The 23090-nt window shown below is 45.4% G+C and overlaps 1 protein-coding gene across 2 annotated transcripts in view; it reads right to left on the bottom strand.

Annotated features, from left to right (window-relative positions):
* Positions 1-23090, bottom strand: part of LOC144088706 (transcription factor Sox-9-B-like) — a 62278-nt gene that overhangs the window by 19378 nt on the left and 19810 nt on the right. For both annotated transcript variants that reach the window (XM_077619307.1, XM_077619308.1), the window contains exons 4-6: positions 11131-11277; positions 6197-6298; positions 3377-3498 (exon numbers count right to left, since the gene is read on the bottom strand). The gene's annotated coding sequence lies outside the window, so the exon portion shown is untranslated. The remainder of the gene's footprint in view (positions 1-3376; positions 3499-6196; positions 6299-11130; positions 11278-23090) is intronic.

The following is a 23090-nucleotide window of genomic DNA, read 5'->3' as shown; positions in this document are numbered from 1 at the left end:
AAACGGGAACCAAGGCGAGCTCCACTGCGTGGGGTCACGCCGCATTAGAAGCGAGGTGGCGCGGGGGGGGAAACAGACAGGCTCTTTGTGCCTGGCCAGTCAAGTTAAGGAGCAGGGCTAATCAGGCTGGGAAAGGGGGGGCCGGGGGCGGGGGTGGGGGGGTGAAAGTGTACACCGACCGCCCCACCCCCAAATCAGCTCCCGCCAGGCCGAGCGGAATTGATCTCAAACTTATTAACTTTGCTCGGAGCTCAAATTGAAACCAGCTCGGGGAGTCCAGAGGTGCCGAGTGTGAGAAGTGACAGTTTTGCCTGGGGGGGGCGCTATGGATTGGAGGGGGGGTACATGCAGATGCGCCAGCGGGAAACCGAGGAGGCAACGTCGGCTATTTGACAGGAAATGCTGATATTGATGTTTGTGGTACTGGCTACAGCTAATGCTAATGCTACTCCCGCTATGGATCAATTCATGTTGACGCCAGCAAAGAACTACGATTGGACAACAAGCCAATCATTGGACAAAACGGTCTGGGCGGGGTCAAATATGGAAAGAAACCATGACAGAGCTTTGCCTGATGCTACCTAGATTTTATGTGTAAATATTCATTCATTCATTTTCTCAACCACTCATCCTTACAAGGGTCGCGGGGGGTGCTGGAGCCTATCCCAACCAACTTTGGGCACCAGGCACAAGACACCCTGAATCGGTGGCCAGCCAATCACAAGGCACAGTAGGACAAACTCGTATCTAGGGACAAGTTAGCATACTATTAGCCTAGCATGCCTATTTTAGGAATGTGGGAGGACACGAGTCCCCGGAGAAAACCCACACAAGCCCTGGGAGAACATGCAAACTCCACACAGGATTCAAACCCAGGATCCCAGAACTGTGAGGCCGACGCGCTAACCACTCATTCGCGGGGCCACTCCTCCTTTGTTTTTTTTTCCCGATATCTTTCTAAAAAAAAGTGATCCTCGGCCTGCTAACTAGAAAGTCTGATATTATTATATCTAACCATCTAATAGTGGCGAGTGTGGGGGTCTGGTTTTGGGGGTCCATGGTCCCTCCTCTTGTTCCTGGGCTTTGTCAGACCAGGTGTGCTCAGAGCCCTGAGCCGTGGGAAAATAACGGCGCCCGAGCCTCGTCATGTGACTTCTCCCGACCACTGCGGCGTTACGTTGGGTATTGATCGGAATCTCCCTCTGGAAGCCCCCCTTTTGTTTTGCGCGGGTCTGCTTTAAATCAAACCCCCCACCCCGGCCGCCCCCGCTCAAACTCTCCTTCTTGACGTTTGCTTAATGTCTCATTAGCCATGGGTGGGCACGGCCTTTGATTATAGGAAGTGCCCGAGGGCGGGGCCGCCAAGACGGCTGAATTTTGACAAAAACGGCCGCGCTGATCCATCATGGCCTGACACATTGTTTTGTCCTTAATTTCAGAGCGCAGGCTTCAGGGATACGTCACCCCTCGCTCACCCCTTTCGACTTATTTGGGGTTCGGATGATGCCATTTCCTCTGGCCACTTTTCTGGAGTGGCCATGCATGTCGCTGGATCTTTTGTCTCAAGGATTCATCGATTCGCCACCATAAAAAAACGTACTTATTTAAACTTAGCCTTATTGGAGGTATCGCCAAGGTTGTTTTAGACCATTTTATTTGACGAGTTCAGTATTCATTAGCATTTTAGCCGGTGGTTAGCACGTCCACCTCACGGAAGGTTCGATGCCCGGTGGATTCAAATCTTCCTATGTAGACTTTGCATGTTCTGCCCATTGCCCGCGCGGGTTTTCTCCGAGTACACTGGTTGCCTCCCAAATTTAGCCACTTGCCCAGATTTCCTGGAAATTTAAACTCAACTTGATGTCTATTTGTATTTGAGACTTCCTTCTGACCTGCACGCAACATATTCGAACTCCTCTAATAAAAAAAAGACATTAAACTATCTCCAAGACTCTCAAGATAATCCTCACATGGGTAAAAATAGGTAAATTGCACTTTTTAACTGAAGTATCTAGCTAGCACCTTCCCCGCCGTAGTGTCTTTCCGAAACAACGGCCAGATGGCCGGAAAGTTGACTTGATTTAAATCTGCTAATTCCGGCTCTCCCTTGCACACACGCACACACACACGCTCACACACTCACGTGCACGCCACCTCCACGCCGCTCCTCCTACGCGGGCGGGAAGGACCAAGCAAAGCGATGAAATGAGCTTCTGGGGCTACCGTTCGCGTTCCATTCCATTCTAGCGCACCTGCCTGTCATTGGGATTTAAACCAGCCCACCTGCGGCTTTCATCTGGCCGACCACCTTGAATGGAAAGGAGACCCCACACTGACAGAGGAGCGCCCCTGATTGTCACGCCAACGAGGGTCATCCAAGAAGGAGGCCAGGAGGGCCAATCGTCCTGTCATTAAGGCTTAATGTGGATGCTAATAACTCATCTCATCTCTCATCTCATTTTCTGAAGGGCTTTATCCTGACTAGGAGCGCAGGGGGGGGTGCCGGAGCCTATCCCAGCTGACTTGGGGCTAGAGCTGGGGGACACCCTGAATCGGGGGCCAGCGAATCGCAGGGCACAAGGAGACAAAGGACAACCAATCATAGCTGGGGGCAAATTTAAAATGTTCAACCAGCTAGCCTAGCAGGGATGTTTTGGGGATGTGGGAGAAAACCAGAGTACCCGGAGAAAACCCATCCAAACATGCAAACTCCACACAGCGAGGATCGAACCCTCGACCATAGAACTGTGAGTCCAACACAGTCACCACTCATCCACCCCACTTAAAACTCAATAAATTCATTTTCACTCGATAGGATCTTTTAAAAACGAGCGATTTGCCATCCGCGACCGGATCGCCGACCTCCGTACTCATTCCACTCAAGCGTTAAATCAGCAGAACACTAATTGAACAGATCGGGCGTAAGCATTTACCGGAGAAGGTTCGACTTTCGAAAAGGAAAGCGATGCGGCGCGGCCATCCGAGACGCAAAGCGAGTATAAATAGCAAAGAATGGGCAGTGCGCCGGGGGAATAGTCGCCGACGGCCATTTGGCAGGTGCGCCTGGGTGGACTACGCGCCGGTTCCCACACATATCAGCGAGAGTGGCGCCCGGCCCAGGAGATCGGCCCATGAGACCGGCCCCGATTCAGCCCGTGAGATCAAGTGGCGATCAATTATTGGGAGAAGAAGAGCGGCGTGCCACCCTCTCCCGCTCGGACTCGTACAAGTGCACATTTGCAACTCTATCTGTGGTCCCAGCACGCGGGACTAGAAGGGGGGGCCGTGAGAACCGCCGGCGATACGACCGTTGTTTGCACGAGCGAGGACTGATAGGTGAGGTCGGCTTGCAGAGCGGCGGGGGTCCCGCACTTACCGGGGGGATGTTCCGAGGGATGGATTATATAAGACGTCAGTCGGGGTAAAATTCCATCTGAGGGAAGTTATCCGTCCTTTGTGGGATCAACAAGTAGGCGGAGTCAGGCCATCAGAAGATCCCTGGAAAGAGAAGATTTGATATCATAAACGTGAAGCCAGATGAACAAAGTCGCATGTACAATAGGGAGAAACATCATTATTTGCTGGCCATCTCATGGACAGCATAATTAAGCTACAATGAGTTTCACTGTATACATGAAAATAATGATTGCATTTTATTGATATATCATTAAAACAGACTGAACCATAGCTAAATGTTATTTATAGTTTGCTAAGTTCATTCTGTCTTCTTGTTATAAGTTTTGACTGGTTTGTTTATAACAGACAATGGTGTTTTATAATTTAAAATTTGTGTATATTTTTTCTTTTTTCTAAATGTAGTTTATTATAAAGCACAATGTAATGAATTCGACCAGTTCATAATATTTTAAAGGAGTCAATCACTCATTTTACATCCGCCAAAGAAGTCCCCTGACCCAAGATGGCTGCCAAATAGTTACATCCGAGACTACGCTTAAACTCCATCAGAGCCACCTTTAAATGGATACCGGTTAGCTTTAACTCACTGAGTGCCATTGACCACCATAGACTTCCAATCTATCCGACCCTCCCAATTAAAATGGATTAGACATCGATAGGTAATTTAAATAAATAAGTTATTGAGCATTTAAAAATCTAAAACACGGCCCAATACATTCAGATCAAAATCTCCTTTTCCGCTCTCTTGTAGCGTATTTGACAAACCTAGCAAAGCGGCTATTTGCGCGGGCATCTTTCCCTCCGTCCCGTGCCAATCCGCGGGTAGACCCCGCCGAAAGCCGTGACAGAATACCACACAACGGGAAGAAAATGGAGCACTAAATCACAAGCCGCGACTCGTAACAATCCCGGAGGATGGACCCGTAGACGACGAGGCCTCGGCTTCACGGCTCCTTCCACAAAAAACATTTTCTTTAAGAAGGGGTCATCGCTTTTGGCAAAACCGAAGCGTCCCAGGTGGCCTCGACGCCTGGACGCCGGCGTTGTAAAACAGCCCCATAGTGTCACGCCGTCTGTTTAATTGTTGTTTTTAACCTGTGGCGAAGCAGCCGGCGACGGTTGGCTAAAATAGGACGCTGCTTTAAATGGAGAAAAAAAATGACACCAAATTGGATATTCATCTCCTGATCACCAGATCAAAGTTTTGAAATTCATGTTCTTCGCATTTGTTAAATATTCAGCGGCTCCAAAGGCTAATGTGCTTTTTTTGGGGTTCCTAATAATTGACATAATAATTTAATAATCATTATTTGTTGGAAATTATTGTGAGCTTGTTGACAAGGTAGACAGTGTTTTTAAAATGAGGCTTATCCTTTACTGTACTTAGTATTTTCCATGTATATTCATATTATTATTTATTAGAACTATTATAATTTTATATGATATTTATATTTACATTTCTATCATCTAATCTAATCTAATGCAGTCGTACCTCTACTTACGATGCCTCTAGGTACGAAATTTTCAGGTTACGAAATCTGAATGGAAATGCATTTCCTGTACCCATTATTTTATTTTGAAATAATCCCTTGCGGCTGGTTTACTTCCGGTTGGATCCTCTCAGAAGAACTCTTTTGACCGGCGTTTGTCGTCACGGTGTTCTTTATTTAAAACTATTGGAGCGAATGAAATGAATAAGCAGACCCTGTGATTCATTTAAAAATAGAAGAGATAAAGTGGCGTGTGATTGGCGGATGTTGCAAGACAATACGACTAGCCGTAACCCACTTTCGAGCATCGCTACGCTATCGAAGCAGAAGGAAGCATTACGAAGGAATTACGGAATTTACACATATAAAGTACTGCTCTACTTACGAAAAAAGTTCTGGAACCAATTCATATCGTAAGTAGAGGTACGACTGTATAAGGTCCGAATCCAATCTTCTAAAACTCTCTCCCTATTTTTGGAATGACCCGAGCCAAGCGAATAGAAAAGAAGCTTTTTGGACGTTTTAGGGCAAGCTAAACAACTTTTGCGGTCTCAAACCTCCAAATTTGCCACTGTGGAAGCTCTTATGCGACCTACACAAATATTTAGCTATTCGAGCCCCCCCTGCTCGTGCTTTTTGTAGCCTTTGAGCTAGCCCAAGGGCTAGAAAAGAAGAACAAAAAACGGTTCACCCCCAAAAACAAATGTCCTGAGCGGGCCATTTTCTAGGACGCTCGCTGGTGGCAACGCCGAAACCGAACGCAAAAAAGGATGAAAAACAGAAAGTCCGCACAAACACACAAATGGTGGAGATGGCAAGACAAGATTAACGGCGCTAGCTCCAGCAAATCTCCTGGTAATTGGCCAGGGAATTCCATTTGGAGGGGCCGTGGCTCATTATTCCTTCTCTCTTAATGCATAAACACAAGCGCTGGCTAAGTGGTGGCCGTGATCAGATAGCTGCATTTTGGGGTGCCCCCGCACCAACGGCTAATTCAACACCCGTGTTGTGCTACGTGCTGACCAGTCGCACAAAGTGCAATAAACCCATGCAAAATAGATATTTTTTTCCTAGTTAATATACATTAGTTTGTCAGACTATAAGCTGCAACGCGGTCCAAAGTAGGGGTGTGACGATATATCGAAATGGTGATATATATCGTGGGATTTATTTTTTTATTTGTTTTTTTTATCCCAAAAGGTTAGCCATACGCTCCCGCCAAGAATTGATGTTTTGTTCTGAAAAGGTATCCCTGTTTTTTAAATAAAGTAATTAACAATCATCGTTACCTCAGTGGTTGCCAATGGCAGCATGGGATGTCCAATTCATTTTGACTGAAAGGTGCGGCTGGACCTTCCTTCATTCTCCCAGTCGACCCTCTTGAATATGAGCTGTGAACAAGATGAATGAATAATTAATATCTCAACACAATTTCATTTCTATTAAAATAAGTAGAGGGATAGAATCCCAGTTGAGTGAAAAGAGGACATGTATTCAGTCAGTGATGGTTTGTTGCTTTAAAGTGGAAAATAAAATTGGGATTGAAAATTGGTTTCTCTATAGAAATATTTTTCATTCATTTTTCTATCAAATGTCATTTTTATTTATTGATAAAACGTGTTGGACTGTTTTCTGTAACAAGAATTGATCAGAAATGAAATCTTTTCATTTGTTCTCACATTTTGTAACCTCAACTGTTATTCTTAATATTTGAGTGAAAATGTTCTTCTTCTAGACACTCGTTAAAGTGACGAGTATACGAATGAGGGCATTTAGAGTATCTTTGCATTGTAGTTACGGTAATTTAGAGTTTAAAAAAGGCCTGAAGATGTAGCACTTTCTCGTCTCCTAAATTGAGGGGCGCCTGGGGGGTGGGACTGTCGGCAGGGGGTCTCCTTCTGACCTAACCGCGCCCCAAAGTGGATCTTCCGTGCCGTCGGCGTGATCGGGGCCGCTTTCAAAGAACCAGAGTTCAAAGATGGCTCGCTCGTTTGACAAAATTCATGCCAATAAGTCGCACCAAGACCTAGCGGGGTTCCCCCCCCCCCTGGGCCCCCACGGGGAGTCTTTCCCACAGGCGCCCAGAAACGAAGGGTCACGAGGGACGGGGAAGGGGACGACAAAGGCAGAGACCAGGAGACCAGGCGACCAGGGTCCGGCCTCGGGCACCGGTGGCTCAACGGAGACGGACGGATGGACGGGGGGGGCGGCGTAATCCTGACTCCATTTAACTGTGACTGATGCCATTCTTTACGGGTCTTATGACTGCATATGTGGCCTACATCTTGGGGAGGTGGCGCTTACAAAACGGGCTGAGGAGAGCGTCAAAGGCTGCCGAGACGGCGACATCTAAACACAAAATCAATAGGGGATGGTTAAAAAGTGTTCAGGCTCACAGCTCTGGGGTCCTGGGTTCAAATCCAGGTCATTGCATGTTCTCCCCGGGCCTGCGTAGGTTTTCTCCGGGTACTCCGGTTTCCTCCCGCATTCCAAAAACATTCATGCTAGGCTGATTGGACACTCTAAATTAGTATGGGTGTGAGTGTGCGTGGTTGTCCTGGGCTGGGCACCCATTCGGGGTCAGCTGGGATAGGCTCCAGCACCCCCTGCCACCCTAATGAGGATAAAGCGGTTCATAAAATGGTTAAAAAGTATCATTGGCGCCTTCAGCGTATAGGCGCGAAGTAGCTAAATGGCCAAGAGCGTCCCCTAAGGCGATTGTATAATAAAGTGCAGAATTTCCTTTTTTTTTTGGTCCGGATTTTGCTGCCGTCTTAAGTTTGATTCCAGGTATTCTTTGGAATTTCTTGTTTAGCGACTGTTACTTATTCCTTTATCCTATCTGTCCTGGGGAAGGATCACTCCACAGGGATTGATTAGCCTAAGCAGCTCTGCGCTCTCATCCTGGTAAAGCCCCGATACGGGGGTTTCACCGGGTACAATCCTTTCCACCCCCGGCAAATTCTTTGGCCTTCTCTCTGGCCGATCATTACAAGCCCCGCGACGGTCCAGAGACACCGCGCCGTTCCGTCAGACGCTCAGCGGAAACGTCTTTAACTGCTAACATGCCCCCCTCCAGGAACAATTGTTTCAGTGCCTTCAGGCTACGGCTCATTGTTGAGAAGTTACGATCCCTGGCGGCAAATGAGGGATTTGAGACGGTACCCTGAAGTTCTGAACCACTTAATCCTCACAAGGGCCGAGGGGGGTGCTGGAGCCTATCCCAGCACACTGTGGGCACCAGGCAGGAAACACCCCGACTCAGTGGGCAACCAATCGCCAGGCTCGAGGAGACAGCCAATCATAGCTAGGGACAATTTAGCCTACAATTAGCCCAGCTTGGATGTATTTGGGATGCGTGAGGAAAACCGGAGTACTCGGAGAAAACCCACGCAAGCTCGGGGAGAACATGCAAACTCCAAACAGAAAGGACCGACCTGAGATCGAACCCTCGACTCTAGAACTGTGAGTCCAACACGCGCACCACTCAACCACCACATGCAAATACATTAAAAAAACGGATCTTTTTGACCTGATTTCAGATGGCAGACATTACACGCTATGTTATTTTTTTTTTAAAGGCTTGATGGTGATGCGAGCAATCATTTTGGAGTTCTTAAATGATCCTTGTGGGCCAAAAAATGACAAACAATCACAAAGTGTTCCAAATTAGAAAAGGATGGAGGCTCCCTTGTTTCTCGTGGAAAAGGCGTCGCATCTTAATGTTTTCTTTAACGGCGGCCGGCGCGACAACGGCTTTCACATCAAGTCTTTGAAGGCGCCACATGCCCCGTCCGCCGCCAACTTGGCCGCGCCGCCTGCTCCTTTTCTGGCTTTTGACAGGAAGCTCATGATTTCCAACGCGCGAGATGCATAATGGATGAGCGGCGATGTGCGGCGGGATCCATCCACGCCGAGCACCTGGGCCGGGCCCGAACAAAGGTGGCCTTTCTGCGGCGAGACGGCCGCCGCGGTACCCGCCGTGGCCGTCACCCCGGCGCGCGCCCAGCTGCGACGCATTCAGGCTCGCCCCGCGCCATTCAAAGTTGCGCCTCGAAGAAAAAAAAAAGGAAAAACGTCGCACTGTCCGGCGCTCATAAAGAGCTCTTTATGACTCGGTTAATGGCGGCCTGAAAAGACGGAGACAAACGTTATGGGGGTGCGTTGGGCTTTTCAAACTTTGCCGCTCCGACGGCTTTTTCAATAGAGGAGGAAAATGGCCGCCGTCAACGAGTAAGGTCGATTTTAAAAAGCCGGTTTCTGACGCTCGCCAAAATCATGGACGACGGAATGGTGGCCGCCGCCATTCGCCATCTCGTCTGGCTCCGCCGTCTACGGACAATACCGGGCGGGACTGAAAGGAATAATTAGCGGCGTGTGAGTTCTCATTTCCAAGATAAATGACAAATATATGCGTCCCGCGGGAATGAATGAACAAACGAAAGAGGAAAAAAAACAAAAGCCGTCTGAGTCGCGGCGAACGCGACGACAACAACTTAGCCGCGCGCGGCCGGCCTGGCCGCGGAAAGAGCGCCGGGCATTGTGGGTACGGCCAGGTCGGGCCAGATTTATGCCGACGGGGGCGCGCTGGAATCCGGGTGCTGCCGTTCCCGTCCGCCCCAGCTGCAGGGGGGGGAACAAAACCAAAAAAAAAAAAAAAGCCCAGCTGCAGATGAGATATTAGCATCTCCGACCCGACGGGCTGGCTTTCCCGACGGGCTCCGCGGAGGTCACGTGGCCACCGTGGGGGCCTTGTGGGACCTTTTGTGGCCCCCCCGTTGTGATGCTAATGGGGCGGCCCGCGTGACACGCCAGAAAAAGGCCGTGTTAAAAGTTGATTGCGGGGCAAATTGAAAGAAGGGCAAAGCAACGGGAAACAAAGAGGAAAAGAAGGCTTCATTCATCGACCCGTTCCGCCTCGGAAAGTCCGCTCCGACAAATTCTCGCCTCGTGTACTCCACAAAGGGACGATAGTTACGGGGGGGAATATTAAATGTCTTTTTTTTTTTACCCCCAATTAGAACAGAGCTATCGCAACATTAGAATGCTAAAAGCTGATTTAAACCAAACAACAGAAAAAAAGCTAAAAATGCTAAAAGCTGATTTAAACAAAACAAAAAAGCTAAAAATGCTAAAAGCTGATTTAAACAAAACAAAAAAGCTAAAAATGCTAAAAGCTGATTTAGACAAAACAAAAAAGCTAAAAATGCTAAAAGCTGATTTAAACACAACAAAAAAGCTAAAAATGCTAAAAGCTGATTTAAACACAACAAAAAAGCTAAAAATGCTAAAAGCTGATTTAAACAAAACAAAAAAGCTAAAAATGGTAAAAGTTGATTTTAACAAAGCAACAAAAAAGCTAAAAATGTAAACAAATACATGTTAAAAAACCCAATGTTTTTTAGATCGGGAACATCCATGCATAACAAAAACGTGCGAGGAATCGTTTGCGATGTAAAATTGCCATTTTTTAACAATAATCTATTCTATAAATGCTTTTTAAATTACACTAGTACAACTACAACTAAATGGTCTTTAAGAAAATCTAAAATAATTGAGTCATCATTTTAAGGAAAGGGCTAAAAAAAAAAAAAGTTGATGAAAAAATGCCTTAATGGTCATGTTTACTGAAATTATATAAAATTGGCGCAACTTGAGGACAAGAAAATGAGATAAAGTTGCAATTTTAACCGGGAATAAGCTTAATTTCATGCAAATAGAAGAACAATTGCAGGCTTTGAATCCCACGTAAATTTAACCGAAACAAATCGAGTAGTTTTGTATGTATCCTTAAAAAGCGGCAAATTCACGACGGCAGCAAAGACTAAATATATATAAATAGAAATATATAAGAGCATAGGAAAACAAGAATTAAAGTACAGTAGGAGGACTTCTGCATCACAATACGGTGGCGCAATTGGACGTGTCACTCATTGACTGTTTATTGACCTTAGATATGGAGTTAACTGGCTAGAGTCGCGGCCTTAAAAGCATACTAAATTCAAACCAGTTCCTAATTGGGGAGATGGGGGGAGTGTGTGTATGTGTACGTGTGTGTGTGGGTGGGTGGAGATGGGGGTGGGGGGCATTCTGGGCTATTTATCTGTTGGCGTCAGCCTGGGACACTTAAGTCTAGCGGGGCAACTTTTGTCCAAATAAATTTGGCTACGCATGGCTAGTGGAGAGTGACAAGTGTGTATTTAATAAACTGGGATTTGTTTACCAGCTGAGCACTTAGGAGCGTGCGTCCGTCCGTCCGTCCGATTCCCGGCACGCCGACTTTCCGACGGACGTGGAGTTTCTTCCACTTTTGCCCCAGACGGCACGAGACGTCCAATCTGTTACTGCTGCCGACCTCCCATTTTGAACTCTTTGTGGGGGAAAAAGACACACAAATAGTCCATTAGTTTTGTTAAAACATGAGCAGTTGTCGTCTTTTGCTCCAAAATCAGTTAATTGTTGTAATCCCTCAAATTTCGCGGCTTCACGACATCGCAGATTTTTGTCTGGGGGACTTTTATTTTTTTATTTTTGTAAATTCATAAAAACGTGAAAATCCACGCTGAAACTCGCAAGCGGAAGCCACGCCCCTGTCCTCCGCTTGCTACTAGAACCCAGCACAGAAGTAAAAAAATATATATATTTATTTTAAATAGGGGTGACCCGTTTATCGCAGCCATGTCTGGTCTACATTAACCGCGATAATCGAGGGATGACTGTAGTACAGGATTAACAATGACAAATCCAGATTTACAGCCGGATCAAAGAGGTTGCCGGCCCCTGCTATCAGAGCGCCAATGACATCACCTGTTAATAACTAAGACACAGAAAGTAGGGGAAAAAAAACTACCGCCCCACCCTTTACATACAACATGTCATTAACGCTCAGCTCGTACTCAAACGGGACGGAAGCATTTTAGCATACACTTAGCCTGGCCTAGCATCCATGTTTGAGGCATATGGGAGGAAACGGGAGCACCCGGAGAAAAGCCACACGCCACCCTCCCCGAAGGAAAACGTTGCTGGGAAAGGCAAACAAATCCAAATTTGAGTCTGGGCTGAGGCGTCCTGATTGGGGTCCCTCAACAACGATTGTGGGCGTCGTGGCCTCACAAAGCCCAGAACCCACTTTGTTGAAATCAAAGCACCCAAGCGTGCAGGCACAACACGGCAAATTGCGGGCCCCCTGAAAGCCGATCTAGTGGCAGGCAGAACCGCAGCGCCCTCAAATTTACCTCGCATCCATACAAATAAGCACCCCAAAAATATATTTAAAATCGCAACTCGCCGAGAAAGCGGCGCGTGTGCGCCACTTCTACGCAACGATTGAAACGGCGTCAGAAAATGGAAGGTATTAATATGGCGGTGACTTTGCTCTTCTGTCCGTGGGACAATTGGAAGCGACAGCCTTGTCTCGGACGTCTGAGCCGCTAGCGCGCGTGCTAATCAGCGCTGTCTAAGGGGGCGGGGTTCCGCGGTGTGGATTTCATGGCTGAGAACTTCCATGGCTGCCACGCCGAGCAGAACACCTCGCCGCCGACCTGTCGCTTCCTCTGGCGGGCGACGTGGGCCTAAATGCGTCCCGATTGGCTGTTTGGACAGGGAAGTGTGCGAAAGGTTGACTTGGGCCTTTCGCGTCGCGCGACCTGGCGTTATTTGGCGACCGATTTTGCGGACCGGCTAATACCAAAATCCGATAAATAGCAGGCCCAAATGCTTTTTTGTTGTTGATTATTTCTCTCGCTTAACGAAACTGACTTTTTATACATCAACAACCGTCCTAACGTCCTTCATGTGATTTACTTATTAAGTTATTGGCTACAAGTCCCGATGGCTTGGACGTTTGTCGCTGTCAATCAAACGGAAACCGCATGTTTTTGTCTGGTCTGCAAAATGCAGACGTCTGGCGTGACGTGACGTGACGTGGCGTGGAGCAGACGTAAATATGCGCCGTGCGTAGCGCGGGGGAAATTTCAGTACATTGTCGCATTGTCGGCGTGCGCGGCAACGACAATGAGAAAGATTCCTTTCAAATCCGTCTCGAAACCTGAAAGCTGAGCCTTTTTGACTTTTTCGGGGACAGAAGAAAACGGCGGCTGTTATTTCCCGACGTTTGACTGTCTGATCGGACGCTTTCTTGCTTGACACCTATTCCTATTCTTATTATTTAGACGTTAACGTCACGGAAGAAAGGGGAAGCGCCGCGTCATTTGCGTCTCCCCGACGCCGCCTGAGTTATACCGAAGGGGGCGGATTAAGACGGCGATCATCCGGTCATCCATCAGAGTAAATGGGACGCCTTCTATTGACAGGAAATGTAGCCAACGGTCCAAAAGCGTCCCGGACGGCCGAGGACGAGGGCGAGTGCCTCCTTCTCGCCGCGGAGGGAAGTGAGCGGCCATTGTTTTGCTCCGCCATCTATCTTTCCCCAAGGGGCGCCGTATCGCTTGGATTGGCGTCTGGCGACCCCCTGACATTCAAGTTCAATGGCGGCCAATCAATAGGCTCCACCAGGTCAAACGAGTGGGAGGAGGGGGAAGTCGGAAGTCTTTTGAGGTCGAATGGAAGACCAGACGTGAAATATGGGGAGGAAAATTCCCTCGTTGATGACACTTTTTGTATGTACCTCCAGTATGACGCTTAAGGCCCTATTTTGATTGGACGTCTATTAATAGTGGCCAAAGTGTCGGAAAGATGGCGGTAAACTAAAAGGAGATTGTTAATGTACTGTCGAGGATTTGAATGGCTACGTTAGACACGGCGTGAGTCACGGGAGGCGGGCGGGACTCAAAGAGTCAACGTGTCTTTGACATCAATAGGTGAAAAGACTAGTGTGTGATACAGTCTGCCATTGTTGCCATCCCGACACCTGTTGTTGCGATTACTCCATTTTTCCGACGACGAGTCGTGAACAGTCAAAGAGTACACAATCAAAGGGGGCATTTTTGGGAGGGACTTTTTTTGTTTTTTTTGTATCAATATACATTAACGTAACAATAGTAAATGGAGAACAAAAGGGTAGATAGGCACCTGTTAACATGAATAAAATAAAATATAAATATATAATAAATAATAAGAAAATATAATAATAATAAATAAATAAAAATAAAATAAAAATATCTAAAATAATAATAATAAATAACTAAATAAATAATAATAAAATACAAATATCTATAATAATAATTAATAACTCAATAAATAATAATAAAATATAAATATCTAAAATAATAATAATTAATAACTCAATAAATAATAATAAAATACAAATATCTAAAATAATAATAATTAATAACTAAATAAATAATAATAAAATACAAATATCTAAAAATAATAATAATTACTAACTAAATAAATAATAATAAAATAAAATATATAATAAATAAAATGAAAAACACAAAAGAAATGTGATGAATTTAGTCCAAAAACAAAACACAACAGGATAAACGGGCATTTGTAAACACCATTTTTTTTGGATAACTTTAGCCTAAAAAAAACAACAGTTAGAGAGAGTGGAAAAAAAATTGCACGTGAGTTGCAGACCCAGTCCGACCATGAAAAAAATGCAGCTTATAGTGCGGAAAATGCAGTCATTTAAATAGTCAGTCAGTAAACGTGTGGTTGGTTTTCCCCAAAAAATGACTGAAAGCGCAACTGTGTAGTGAACCTTGATCCGACTTGCCCTTCTGAGGAATGTAACGAGGGGCGGTGGAGAACACAAAGCTGTGTGGAGTTCATGTAAAATAAATAAATAAATAAAAACGCCACGCTTATCGCAAACTGATATCAGATTGTAGTCGTCCTGCCTCATACGTCAAAACAAATATAGTCGAATATAGCGTTGACGGCCTCGGCCTCATTTATGTCCCTTATCACGAGTACAGTGACCCAGCTGGAGATGAAAAAATGATGCCAACATTATTGATAAAGGGGGAAGGAGGTCCACTGTGATTCGGCAGGTGGAGCCATTCAAATGCGACCAATAGATGAAGAGAATGCACCGCGCCACGTGAAGGCCGGCCCATTCCTTTCGCAGGTCGTTGCTCCGTCATAAAATGTATTTTTGGTATTAAGAAGCACTCTAAAAGTCTTTGCGCATTTCAATATATGGGGGAAAATTCCTTTCAAAGGGGCAGTTATGGTTGTGCCCTATGAATTCTGCCTAGTAACAAGATGGAAACCACTGTAGCCATTAAGCCATGCAGAGAACAAAGGTGAAAATTATTTTTTGAGCGGCCACAATTCAACCCTACAAATTTTACTGAGTCCCAATTCCAACGGTCAATCGGTGGATTGAAACCAGCAACTTGTGGGCGTGACTCATTTCTAAAAACCTTGAATAAATCCGCTTAGGGGAAAAAAGCAGCCGTAATGATACTTAGAGCAGTCAATGTTGGTGATCCAACGCCAAGCACCTGTTTCTACGTATGGTTTACAGTTGAAATGTTAGCATTAGCATCCGCTTTACAAGTTGATGTTTACTAAACGTTGTCATCAATCACTCCAATGGCGCACCATAAGTAGTCCCGAGAGACTCGGTGTTGAACACGTTTGGCCAAATTGGACAGACGCTAACGACGCACCGGCTCACACTTTGTTCCTAAAAGTAGCCAGGATGCTACGTTTCGCTGCTAGCGGTTCTTCTGCATTGCAATTCTGATGCCGTCAGTCCGATGTTGACAACGACACACGCTAAGACGGCTGACTAAAGCCGAACTATGCGTCAAGGCAGAGAACGAATTCTTGTCAGTCCACTTTTCCTGTTCATTAAAAGGAGGGCTGGCATTTGTTTATTTAAAAACGAGCGACGCCTGGCTAATTGCCGCGAGCCGAGAGGCTGGTCCAAAGTGCGGACCGGTCCTTGCCAGCCGTGCGACCGATCTGAAAGGTCTTTTAAGCATCCCCTCTGTAAATGCTACATAGATTGCAGACTCACAAGGGTGCCAAACATATGGCCCGTGGGCCGGAAGCGGTTCGCTAAGGGGTCTGATTTGGCACTTTATAGCGCATTCATTCTGTACAGCCAATTTAGAATAGATCAAATGTACGGCCCACAAACCGGAGGCGACCAATCACAATTTAGAGAAGGGGTGTCAATGTGCATTCAGAGTGTAAACGCAGAATTAAATACTTTTTTTGCACCCACGGGCCACGAAGCCAGAATTTTGCGAGTATTTTGATCTTTGCTCAATTTCCTATCTGCAGTCCAATTGGTTCTTTTCAAAAGGTCAGCCAATGAGTGAATCAGGAACCTTAAAGCGCACCAACTACCCGCGTTTGATACCCTTATCGAAGGAGATTGAAAAGCTGTTGATACAAGCTTAAGTGTGACGGGTGCTGGTGCAGTCGGACCAGTAAAACCAGTCCACAAAGGTCAAGTTAAGCTCAGCAACTGTCACGTAGTTAGTTGAACTCAAACACTATTGTAAAACCTTATCCGCCCGTATGCATAAAAGAATAACTTTTGATTACAAGTGACAGGCAAAGTGTTTACAAAGTGTTCTGCGACTTCCACCAGTTGCACACGGGCTCCCTCTAGTGTTTACCGAAAGAGCGCTTCGATTAAAATTTGTTTTTTTAAATAAATGAACCCAATACAGTGCTTTAAAAACAAAGTACAGTTCAGTTGTCTTTAAATTAAACTACGGAAAGATTTACGCAGTGTTTCAGAACTGTACAAACTTCAAAATATAATTGAATTTACTGGTACATCCAGAGGGAGGGCTCAAAAGGTCACCCTGTTGTTCTTCTTGGTGAGGACACACAATAAAATGGCTAGTCGACAAATCTGGATTTGGTAGGTATACTATTTTGATATTTTATCCCGATTTTTTTCTCTGTCTCAGCGCTGATTAATCGCAGACTTATTGTTGCCTGTAGGTTTGCAGTATGCCAGTAGAGGGCATGCACTTTTAGGAGTTGGAAATAATAGTTGGTATGATTTTTTTGTGATTAATTATTATTATATTTTTGCATTTTGGCCTTCAACAAAACATATTTGAACTCTTTGGCAGACGTTGACAGTGATAGACGTCCAATTGATTACAACTGGAAGCATGCCAGGGGTGGAATGATGGCCACGTCCCTCCCAGTCTAAAGAGATTGGACATTTAGAGCTGCGAATGAGTTCACTTATGAAATCATATCAAAAAGGGCTTTGCCGGGAGCCACTGGTCCCGTTCATGAGCAACGGCATTCAGCCCGTGGCATTAAAAACAGCGCCACGCCGGTGATTAACGTTAATCGAGGCGGATTTAGCCCGTGTTTATTTTTGGGGCGCAATCGGGGACAAGGGGAGCCTCGACGGCGCGAACTAAAGTGCGGGATTTGGAAGGTGCGCCCAGGCGAACAAGGCCAGCGTTGTCGCTTGTGCGTGACCGAGCGACCGACCGACCGACCGCTTTTGCTTTTGCTTTTCCCTCTTCTTGCTTATTTAACATTTTAACTCAATGGGAAAGAATGCGACCAACGCCGGTGCGCCATTACCCATCGGGACTCCCTTCTTAGCGCTTAATCTTGTGATTTTTACTCCCAATTGATGTCAATGTACGTTCGTCCAAGTGCCGTGGACTACGTTGGCGAACACGTGGCTCTCGAGCCACACACGGCTCTAGATTTTGGATATACTTTGACTCTTTGCCTTGTTTCATGTCTCTTATTTTTATTTGGTCGTAAAAACACACTCCAATTCATCAAGGCCCGTTCAAAACAGATAATAAAGGATATTTTACAAACATTATTTGGCAGATTTTTCTTACCCTCACAGTTTGAAATCTGGGCTCTTTGTGTCTAACTCACAGGTGTCAAAGTGGCGGCCCGGGGGCCAAATCTGGCCCGCCGCATCATTTTGTGTGGCCCGGGAAAGTAAATCATGAGTGGTAACTTTCTGTTTTAGGATCAAATTTAAATGAAGTGTATTGATGTATATTAAATTTCCTGATTTTCCCCCTTTTAAATCAATCATTGTCATTTTTTAATCAATTTTTTTTGTGTTTTTAGTTCAAAAATAATTTAGTAAAATCTAAAAATGTATTTAAAAAAAAAAGCTAAAATAAACATTGTTTTAGATCTATAAAAAACTGAATATTCAGGGCTTTTAATCCAGTTCTTTTAATCCATTTATAAAAATGATAATCTAAATATTATATCTAAAATGGTTCGGCCCACGTGAAATCAGGTTGACGTTAAAGCGGCCCGCGAACCAACCCGAGTCTGACACCCTTGCTCTAACTTGTTCACTTGTAAGAGTATTATAGTGAAAATCTGATTTGGTGTTATTGGCTAGTAACATGTTCTTGTCTTGTGTGTGCGCTTGTGCGTCTACGGGGAGAATGGCGTCGCTTTGTTGGGATTTTAGATGGGGGTGCCGGGTTAAAAAGCTTGGCCAAAGACTGCTGGGCCCAAACAAGAGTTGCCTGTGTTGCCAAGACAGACTGTCACTCACTCACCAGGATAGTGCAACACTGCCACTATGTCGAGTGTGCGTACTACAGTGTCAAAAGACACAAGTTACTACTACAAGATAAAGAACTCGTCTCCGTTGTGCACAAATTGGGCGGACTGTTGAATTTTCAGGGGGAAAAAAAATTGCCAACCAATCCGATTTTTCTCCCCAAATATCGGCTAATTGGGTGGAACTCATACCTGTCAATCTCGGCCAATTGCTCCCCTTTATTAATGATTGCAATTCCTCTTATTAAGCGATAAAAACTGCAAGATAGTCAGATAGGTCATACTTCAAAGTCTAAAATTTTCTCCAAAGTGGACGGGGTGCCCAATCAGTCGGTGCATCTAATTCAAGATTGCGTAGATGTCGCTGTATGACCCTGAGAGCTTGACAGACTGGGTACATTGCTTGCTGACGCGCTATATTTATATATTGAAAAGGCGGAAGTGACTGACTCAAAGCTTTACAATATTAGCAGTCGACGATGACGTTTGCGTCTGCCACCAGTGACCGAGACGATCCGTATTAAAGCGAAACAGGTCAAATGAGATCGGTTTTACAAAAAAACGTACTTCCCCAAAAAATCCCGTACAAAAGTTGTACCCAATTCGACGTGATCAACAGGTACGACGAGACCGCAAAAGCCATCGGCGACTGGGTCGGCCTATCGGCTGCCCCCGCCCCTTAAAAACACAGAATAACAGCTAAATTCCCAGTGTGCATTGTACGCAGCCTGTTTACACTGAGGGATTCCCTTACCGCTTAGCGCCGGCGTTAAACGCAGCCCGCCGTGTTATTCCAACAAGCAAGAAAGAAAACAATTAGGCCAAATGAGGCCGAGGCAAGAAGAGGCCTCGTGTGTAGAAAAACAAAGACGTGCCACTGTTTGGATCTGATAAGCCATGTCCACTGTTTCCTCTAATGCTTCTGAAAATAAACAGGCGGCCCCGACCAGGTGAATGGAGGCTTGGTTCGGGCTCCCCACCGCACCAAGCGCTCCCCCCATTTCTTTTTAGGGGAGGCAGAAAAGGCCGCTTCAACGGTTGCTAGCCGTGTCCAACGCTTGGGGGCGTTTCAAACCCCGACCCGAACCCCAGAGCGTCAAAGCCAGAAACGTTCAAAAGCACCCTTTTGGCGATGTTAGTATCCGAACTCGCTCGTTGGAGGGGAAAGACGTGCGTAAAAATACTTCTGAGAGCAACTCCGGTTTGTCGCGTTCTCTCTCGCCGTCGATGGCGGCGCGTGAGTTAACGTGGAAAAAAAGGACAAGTTCCTCACAGAGTTCTATCGAGGCGTGAATCTAGCAAGATGGCGTTCTCGCCGCGTGGAGTGGCACGTAAAAGCGTTTGACAAGATGACTAATAGCCCGGGGCCAAGGGGTCTCGCCGCGGGGGGGCTGACGACGAGGCCGACGGACGTTCGTACGACGGAGACACGAGTCGCTCGCGTGCGCTTAGCGTAGGAAAAAAACGGGGGACACGAATAAAAAATTGAAATGGTGATTTGGATGAGCTTTCGGAGTCACAATTTTTCCCTTACAAATTTAACATAAGAAAATGGCTAAAAAAACATTTTTTTAAAGCCATAATTGCCATTCAATGGCACCTGTAGAGATTGCATGTTCTCCTCGGGCCTGCGTAGGTTTTCTCCGGGTACTCCGGTTTCCTCCCACCTCCCTGAAAAATGCATGCTAGGCTAATTGTATGCTAAATGGTACCGTGGGATTGACCGGCAAAAAATTCTGCCTACTGCCCGTAGTTGGTCGAGCTATGCTCCAGCTCCCCCGGCGACCCCGGTGAGGATAAGCGGCACGGAAAACGAAGGAATGAACTGGTTTCAACCGCCAAGTGACATTCTGAAGACTGCTGATGTAGGTTTGCCAAAAGTTTATCTTGTGAGACAAATTTTGCAAACACCAAAATGCTGCTCTTAATAACGGACGTATTTTAGTTACCTACAATATGGCGTTTTATTAACAAAATTACAGTTCCGTCGATTTAGCAGCATACGATGACGTCTCCTGACGACAGACGTTGATTAGCACGCTAGCGTCGCCGCTTTACGTGGGCCCGGAAGAGCTAGCTATTATCCGAGTGTTTGTTTTAGCCATTTTTCTTTTTTTTTTTTTTACACGACACGGGCGAGGCCGGACGGCAGTAAGGCTGGCCTGGCCGGCCGGCCGCGCCCGCCCTGTAAACGCCGAACGTGTCAGGTCCATAAAAAAGGACCACCGGTAATTTGTTGTTGAAGCAGACTGCTTTGGCAACATTTGCTAAAGAGTCACAAGGACGGATTGTTCTACAATATTTTCCAGTCTGGCATGAATTCTGTGTAAACTTCAAATATGGGGCCTATGGGGGGCATTGTGCTTTACCCAAAGACATTCTGAAAAAAATGGCTGCCCAAAAATACGAGGAAATGCTGAAGAAAATCAACTATTTCACTCTGAGCGCTAGCAACAATTTCAACTATTTTGAAATAAACGACCGAATCTGCATTCGATTGCGTCATGACGTCACGACGCATGCATGGCTGCCATTTTGTCGTTACGTCATAACGTCACGGCGCCGTAAAATGTACGTTTTTTTGCAAGTTGTGTTTTTATGCGCATATAAGCCGTACCCTCGATTCAGTCATCATTTTTTTCGTCCGACAAAAGCGTCTTATATGCGAGTAAATACGGTCATTTGAGTGCCGTTATTGTCATTCTACAAGTACAATAAAATTTAAAGCTTGCACACAAATACATAGTCATAAAAAGATTTATATACAATAAAAAACTAAAGTTTGGGTATTTTTTCCAGGGAGTTGATCACTCTTTTTGCCACTTCTCGTACGTATCATCCTATTTTCCGGGCATTTTGTCGAGTATAGAAATTCCTACCAATGATTGACGGATGCTACACGATTAGCATTTCAAGTTTTCCCCAGGTTTGGCTAAACGCTACAATGTTTACACGACTAGACGTGACGCGGGAGACGTTGATGAGGATTATCCGGACACGAGGCGCTATGCTAATGGGGGCCCTCATTTGGTATGCAAAGTCTGAAATATTCCTTCTCCTACTTTATTATTGTAGCTGGTGTTGACAAAGGAAAGAGGAATAATGATTGGGATGCCTTGCCCGACTATCTATTTTCCCGCAAACTGACAGATTTGGGACACGGTGTCTCTTGGCCTCAATCCAGACTCGCACTGGCCTACTTAGGCGGCGCATCTGCGCTCATGGTGGCCGCGCCGGATTAAAACGTAAAACTTTAAGACGGCCAAGCACGTTACGTGATACGCCGGATCTCGATAATAAAGCCTGTTTTGTTGTTAGCTGTGCTCTTTTTTTTACATTATGAATGAACCTCTCCAACATATCATCTTCAGTTTCACTTCCTTGATTGTCATTCAAAATGACGTCAAGGAAACATTTTCTCCGATAACATAATGCATAATACGGACTATAAGCTGCAATTTTTCAGTAGTTTGGCTGGGCCTGCAACTTTTTTTTTCATTCTGAAATAATCCCCAATTGCCTTTTTTCCCACATTTCATGCTTGTGTTGGTTCGCGGGCCGCATTAACGTCAACTCGATTTTATGTGGGCCGGACCATTTTAGATATAATATTTAGATTTTTTTTAAATCAATGGATTAAAAGATAACAGCCCTGAATATTCAGTTTTTTTATAGATCTAAAACAATGGATATTTTAGCTTTTTTAATATATTTTTAGATTTTACAAAATGATTTTTGAACTAAAAACACAGAAAAAATGGATTAAAAAATGACAATGATTCATTTAAAAGGGGGGAAATCAGGAAATTTAATATACATCTATACTCTTCATTTGAATTTGATCCTAAAACAGAAAGTAGGCACTCATGATTTACTTTCTCGGGCCGCGCAAAATGATGCGGCGGGCCAGATTTGGCCCCCGGGCCGCCACTTTGACACCTGTGTGACCTACACGATCAAATTTTCCATAAATGTGCGATAATCCATTATTACCGCCCCCCCTTGCATCGTCCATTATTTAACTAGTGCGACTTATACTCAGGTGCCGACCTATTGTCCGAAAAATATGTAATTTCTCTAAAGACAACAATGGTTTTGCTTCCTCTGAGAAATGAAAAGTAAAAGACTGGTTTTCATCGTTGTAGTAACGCCAGCTTTGGGTGTGGCGCGCAACTTGGGCAAACGGTCTATTTTTAGAAGTGTTTAAAAGGCATGAGGTCAGCATTCATTGGTTCAAAACGAACACACCCGCACACACGCTGGTGATTCATTGGCACGCAAGTGCGAGTCCCGGTTTGACGGGTCAGTTCAGACGTTGGTCGCGACAAATTCTTTTGGCAACCATGACTAATTTCATTCCTACCGCAATTTATTTGGAATAAGCAAAAAGAGCGTACCGCGTGCGTGCGTGCCGCAATCGGACGTCAATGCCCGTCCGTGCCTGAAAAATGGAAGCTTTTGGGCTGGAAATAAAACAATGAGGTTTTGTTGCAACAATACTTTTTGATTTGCGTGATAAAAGCTGTTGTCTTTTGATGTCGACGGCGCCAATTGATACCTTTGGAGACCGGTCTTTTAGCCATGATTTACTAGCAGACAGCGCTCGTGGAAATGCTATTAGGCGGTTGGCATTTCTCTTTCATCATGAACGGCCAGGATGAAACGGGAGGGTCATATGTTCGGATATATAATAAGAATAATAATGGGAATTAAAAGAACACAGAGGGCTAATAA

Source organism: Stigmatopora argus, chromosome 14, assembly GCF_051989625.1.
Source record: "Stigmatopora argus isolate UIUO_Sarg chromosome 14, RoL_Sarg_1.0, whole genome shotgun sequence".
Lineage (NCBI taxonomy): Eukaryota > Metazoa > Chordata > Actinopteri > Syngnathiformes > Syngnathidae > Stigmatopora > Stigmatopora argus.
Note: the sequence above shows the minus strand (reverse complement) of the source record. Positions and strands in the feature narration are given on the sequence as shown.